This window comes from Eutrigla gurnardus (genome assembly GCF_963514095.1).
Source record: "Eutrigla gurnardus genome assembly, chromosome: 17".
Taxonomy (NCBI): Eukaryota; Metazoa; Chordata; class Actinopteri; order Perciformes; family Triglidae; genus Eutrigla; species Eutrigla gurnardus.
Genome location: NC_139928.1, coordinates 1,880,468 through 1,886,772, shown reverse-complemented (window position 1 = coordinate 1,886,772; position 6,305 = coordinate 1,880,468). Strand labels below are relative to the sequence as shown.

General features: G+C 43.5%; 2 long non-coding RNA genes across 6 annotated transcripts; both read right to left on the bottom strand.

Annotated features, from left to right (window-relative positions):
* Nucleotides 1-360: 360 nt before the first annotated feature.
* On the bottom strand, nucleotides 361-2,342 carry LOC311027963. 5 transcript variants are annotated; one of them, XR_014598664.1, is made up of 6 exons: nucleotides 2,272-2,342; nucleotides 2,097-2,179; nucleotides 1,868-1,980; nucleotides 832-1,773; nucleotides 645-738; nucleotides 361-450 (listed from the first exon to the last, which is right to left on the bottom strand). It is a non-coding gene; the product is annotated as an uncharacterized lncRNA (long non-coding RNA). The 5 variants fall into 5 exon arrangements; XR_014598666.1 differs by lacking the exon at nucleotides 361-450 and having other exon boundaries at nucleotides 460-738; XR_014598667.1 differs by lacking the exon at nucleotides 361-450 and having other exon boundaries at nucleotides 460-1,551; nucleotides 1,650-1,773.
* Nucleotides 2,343-2,357: 15 nt separating this feature from the next.
* Nucleotides 2,358-4,989, bottom strand: LOC311027962. The gene is made up of 3 exons (XR_014598663.1): nucleotides 4,878-4,989; nucleotides 4,049-4,178; nucleotides 2,358-2,384 (listed from the first exon to the last, which is right to left on the bottom strand). It is a non-coding gene; the product is annotated as an uncharacterized lncRNA (long non-coding RNA).
* Between the last annotated feature and the right edge of the window lie 1,316 nt (nucleotides 4,990-6,305).

Here is a 6,305-nt window from a genome sequence, read left to right as displayed (position 1 = left end):
AAATATTTCTTATTTAAAGTGAAACTCTCGCTAAATGCAACCTAGGCTTTTTTTGTGAATGTATACGAGTCAAACCTTTGTGTAAAAGCATAATTACGATGAAAGAGGCCCTTTTAAGATTTACCGTATTTTCGTTTTTGGTTCAAACTCATTTTCAATGGGAGTGCTACAGACACTTTCACACTAGCATCAAATCGCTATTTTTAAAACACACGCAAAACACACAAAGGTTTGACTCAAATTATACATTCACAATTCAATATTTGAAAATAAACAGTTAAATGGCTTCTACTTACACCAGATTCCAAGACTGAGGAAAGAAAGGATGAGCAGAGTGAGAGAAGGGAAAGTGAGATAGAAGAAAGAGAGGACATGGCAGATGAGGAGAGACAGGGAGAGCACACATCAGCCATGCAGAGCAGGACGCCACCGCTGACAGAATCACAGCTCCTAAAACAATTGAAACGACAAGAAAATCTAATTAAAAAAACCAGGGCAGCACTGAGAAAATTAAAGAAGGAAAATGCAGTTCTGAAGAGGACAATGAAAATTAGGGACAAAAACATCAAGAAAATTTTAACAAAAGATCAAATTGGAGCATTAAGCAGGCCAACCACAAGAGGGATGAAATGGAGCAACGATACCGTCAAGAAGGCGTTAAAACTTAGGTTTGCTGCTGGTTCCTCTGGCTACAAGGCCTTGCAGGACTTGCAGATTCCCCTGCCAGGAATTAGGACCCTGCAGAGAAGGATGCAGTCAGTTAGGTTTGAGCCTGGTATTTTGACAGAGGTGTTTGACTTCCTCAAACTGAAGGCAGATGGCTTTACAGACCTGGAGAGGGAGTGTGTGTTGACCCTGGATGAAATGGCGATAACACCAAGTGTGGAGTTACACATGCTGTCAGGAAAGCTGTATGGGGATGTGACCTTGCCGGGTCACACAGGGGTAGCAACACATGCGTGTGTGTTCATGTTGGCTGGAAACACAACACGCTGGAAGCAAGTTGTTGCATACCATTTCAGTGGCAATTCTACCAAGGGAGCAGTATACAGGCCAATCATTACTGAAATAATTCAGAGGGCAGCATCCATTGGGCTACATGTCATGAATGTCACCACTGACATGGGTAGCCCTAACCAGGCCATGTGGAAAGCCTTTGGGGTCGACCACAAGAAAACATCTGTGACACATCCAGCAACACCAGACAGGCAGCTCTTCTTCATGCCTGATGTCCCACATCTGGTGAAAAATCTTAAAAGTGCCCTTATCCGTGGACAGGTGTTTTCCCTTCCTTCGGATGTAGTCCAAAAACAGAACCTCCCCTCTAACGAGGTTTCTGTGCTCCCAATTAAGGACTTGATTCAATTTCAGGAAGGAATGGCATTGAAACTCGCTCCTCAGCTGACAGCTGCAGCCATTGGACCAAGTCATTTTGACAAAATGAAGGTTGGGCCAGCTCTGCATGTTTTCAGTAGGGCAACAAGTGCTGGGCTGAAATACATGGTGCAGCAAGAAAACCGCCCTGTATCCTACATGACCACAGCATGGTTCCTGGAACAAATTGACAAGTGGTTTGCTCTAATGTCATCTAGGCATCCAATTACAGCCTTGAGCAAGCTCAAGATTGATGAATATGACAGGGCCATTACCTTCCTCCAGGACACTGTCCATTTGTTCCGGGGCATGAAGATTGGGCCAAAGGGATGGTGGAAGCCTGTTCAGTCAGGGGTGATCATGGCAACCACATCAATTCTGGCCATACAGGAGGAGATGCTAGCAAGAGGACACAGGTTTGTGTTAACGTCAAGGTTCACTCAAGACTGCCTTGAAAATACATTTAGCTGTGTTAGATCAAAGAATCCTGTACCAACTCCGGTGGAATTCCACCATGCCCTCAGGCTCATATCCGTGGGGCAGTTCCTCACAACCATCAAGTCAGGCAGCTACCAGGAGGATGACAGTAGCTTCTTGGCAGACTTCCTGGACCAAGTGCAGCAAAAGGTCACTCCGTCAGTTAGAGTGGAACAACTGACAGTGGTGGACAGAGCAGCACCTGACCTTACAAAGAGTGAAAAAACTATACTCTTCCATCTTACAGGCTACATTGTCCACAAGATCATCAAGTTTGCCAGCATCTGTGAAAACTGCAAAACTGCAACACAGCACAGTGATGACAATCCTGTGGGAGAAAACAGCATGTTGTTGAACTTTAAAGAGTTCAAGTCAGGTGCCCTCTGCCACCCTTCCCAAGAAGCCTATGATGTCATTCACCACATCGAGGAACTGTTCAGGACGAAGACTGGTTCCTCCCTCATGGAGCTTCCAAACGCAGTGGGTGTGTTGTAGAAGGAAGCTCTGAAATTCTCCAGCAGGCTTCCATCATGCTGTGAAATAAAAGAAAAGATAATCCGGCGATTTATTAGGTTGAGGTTGCGGATTGAAGCAAAAAAAATACAAAATGACAGGAAAAAACAACACTTAAAAGATGGCCATCTTGGAAGCAAGAGCCAAACCAAGAAAGTGAAAAAGAACAGTGGCCTAGGTTCAACATCAGCCAACCCCGGAAAAGCTGACAGTGTTTCGGGACAAAGCCAGCATCGCTGCCCCTCCACCAACATAACCCCAGCCACCCTCAGTAATCCCCCACCTAACTTCACCCAACCAACAACACTAATCCTCTTCCTACCAGCACCCAATCCACATCACTCCTCCCTTACTATCCAGAACCCAGACAGCACCAGGATTGCTCCACCTACAAGCACCCAACAATCACTGCTCCTCCACCCACCAGAACAAAGCCAAGATAATTAACACTCCATTTGACTGCATCCACCTAGGCTTACAAATCCTCCACCTACCTGTACCCAGAAAATATAACTGCCCCTCCACCAACTACTAGCCCCTGCTATATCACTGCTCCTCCCCAGCCAACATCACGAATCCTCCACCTCCCTGTATCCAGCAAACACCACTGCTCTACCAACTACCAGCCCCTGCTTTATCACTGCTCCTCCCCAGCCAACATCACGAATCCTCCACCTCCCTGTATCCAGCAAACACCACTGCTCTACCAACTACCAGCCCCTGCTATATCACTGCTCCTCCCCAGCCAACATCACGAATCCTCCACCTCCCTGTATCCAGCAAACACCACTGCTCTACAAACTACCAGCCCCTGCTTTATCACTGCTCCTCCCCAGCCAACATCACGAATCCTCCACCTCCCTGTATCCAGCAAACACCACTGCTCTACCAACTACCAGCCCCTGCTATATCACTGCTCCTCCCCAGCCAACATCACGAATCCTCCACCTCCCTGTATCCAGCAAACACCACTGCTCTACCAACTACCAGCCCCTGCTATATCACTGCTCCTCCCCAGCCAACATCACGAATCCTCCACCTCCCTGTATCTGGTAAACATCACTGTTCCACCAAGTACAAATCATTAACAAGAGACATGTAATATTATAATTGCATGTAATAGTAATATTACTAACATGTAATAGTAATATTGCAAGGCAATACCCATCTAGTATAATGTATAATGCCTGACTATTGTGTTTTCAGTCTCACTGTGGTCCACTCAGTACTCCTGGCCTGCAGCATCACTGACGCTCCACTACAAAGTGCTCCTACTGTAGGTTCCCAAATATACGCAAGATGATATCACCTGTTAGGGACATTTGTTTAGTATGACTGCTTGAAAAACATCACATTATGTCTTTTCAGTCTCACCACTGTCTGCTCAGCACTCCTGGCCTGCAGCATGCAAAATTAAGTTATGAAGAGGCAACACTGCTTCTTGACCACACAGCACCAAGTGCAGGTAACTGATATACACTGATATATATAGTAGATATATCGACATACATGTATGAAGAGACTGCTATGGTGATCATTCGCTGTGCATGCAGGCCCCCCCCCCCCCCCCCTGGCAAATAAATAGTGGGGGTTACTTTTCCAAAATGTGTACACACAGGTCAAAATCAACTGGAACCTAACTAAATAAACTGGTAAACAGTGGCTACTTGTAGTTTATTCTTACCTTAACTCCAAACGCTTAATTTCTCCTCGCTTTTCCCTTTGCCTTTTCCTCTGCTCGACTGCTCTGAACTAATTAATCAATTAGGGACAGCTGCAGCTAATCGTGGCGAAGGATTGAGTGGAGAGGAAAGCTGCGTGCACAATGAATGATCACGTCAGGAGTCAACATAATACAGTCTCCACAATATTCACAAGGAGAATTAGTAACATGATACATATGCATGAAAAATATAACCATGCCGGTATAAACCCAGTTTGTGTTCTCACCGTCCAAAATCACAACAGTAGACACACCAGCTTTATAATATACACTATACTCCTATCAGCTTTTTGAAAAAAAAATCAAGTTGCCCAATACACACACGGTAATTATATTAACACAACCAGAATCACCCCGGTTTTTTTTTTATTATTATTATTTGCAAGAAAGTTTACCACCATCAGGATCGGCGGATGCAGCTCAGTTTGAATTTAATATTCAAATGTGAACTTTTTCACCCCGCACTCAAACCTATATATATATAGCCTCAATTATATTAAATTGATGTTTATCTACAATCACACTCCCTGCACATTAAGCTGGCTATTGGTATAAATTGACAGTGTTCGATTAAGTTATATTTAGTGAACAGAATTTACATGCGTCCGCCTGTTGCATGTGTTGCTATCGTTATCCAGCGTGCTAGCTTAAACTTTTATCCGTTAATATTCTCTAATCTTCTAATCTAGACGGGGACAATCCGCCAACATATTTAATATAGCTAATTACTCATGTCAATTTAATTCCAATGAACTACTGATGTGAAAATGTCATTCTTTAAACATTTTACCTTGATCAAGTGTTGCTCCGACCGTGTGCTCCATAAGAATTACGTTGGGCGGAAGTTAGCTTTTGCTAACTTCCGGGAACTTTTGAGGGTCTCCATGCTCCGCCATTGCTGTGAAAAAAATTAACCATTGCAGTAAACGTAGGTGGCGCCACTCTCTCTCTTAAGGACTCTAGTGACGAGGGATCCGGTGAGGGGGGAGCAGTGAGACTGGACATGGCGAAGAAGATGAGAAGACTAGAGGAACCCTAACACACCTTGACATTATGGAGTCATTCCAAGCAAACAGGAAAATAATTTAGAGGTTAGCTGCATACTACAGGAACCAAACCCATAACCCAACACAAGCCCAAATCCAAACCCCTAAACCTAACCGTAACCCTAACCCCCATCTGAATCTATCTCCACAATGCCTTGGGCTAACAGGCTGAAATTTTGACTGCACCCTATGGATTCAATCCTGTGAAAAAAACCTTTACTTTTGAAAAAATGTCACTACAACTCAAGACTTTAATTAATAATTCATTTTGGCCTCAGCACTCGCCAATAACTCAGCAGAGGAACAGAGACTCAAACCTGGGTGGTGTCTACCAATTTTCGGGTACGAGCTTTCCAACTGTACCAACATTGAAGCTTTGTGACCATCCATTCCGGAGATACAGCAGATTGGGGACTTGAAAGGTGACAGAACTCCGGAACCGAAAGTTGTAGAGGCTCAAAACCATCCAATCTACTTCTACCCAAAAACATATATAGAACTTGGTTCCAAGTCTCTCCCACCTAACTCTAACCCGAAAAAATGGGTAGATGCCACCCAGTTTCATGTACAGAAACACAAATTGTCCATTTGTTCCATGTCTCTCAGCTCTAAAACAATGTCAATTGGATGGTGGACACATTAATTAAACACACCCATATCACTATGCACCTCCAGAGATCGTGATGTATTGTTAAATATTACGAAAGACTACTTATGGTGGGTGGGGAGGTGGTTTAGTCCACCAACACAGGACTTTCAAGCACCAGACCATGTTGGACACCGCAAGTCCCAAAGTGTTGTTGTGAACAGTAGGAAAGTCTTTTAAGCCTCAGCTCAAAAACAATATATATTACATTTGATACTACTGTATAATGAACTGCTGTGACACTTTAGTCCCATTTGTACTTATGCTGTCAATCTTTTTTTTTCTAGCCTGCCTTTTTTATACTCATTTTCCATTTTATTACTACATTGCACTATATATTCTGGAGATTTATTATTAAAAGACAATAGAACCAATATAAATCCTGTGGTGTGTCTTGAAATATACAAAATGCTAGATTAAAATGAAATAAAATTTCTAAATCACTCTGATATCCAAGAGCCAGAAGGTTGTCTAGTTTTTAATTTGAGTGGTTTGGCAGAGTTATATTTTGTGAGATGTGCAGCAG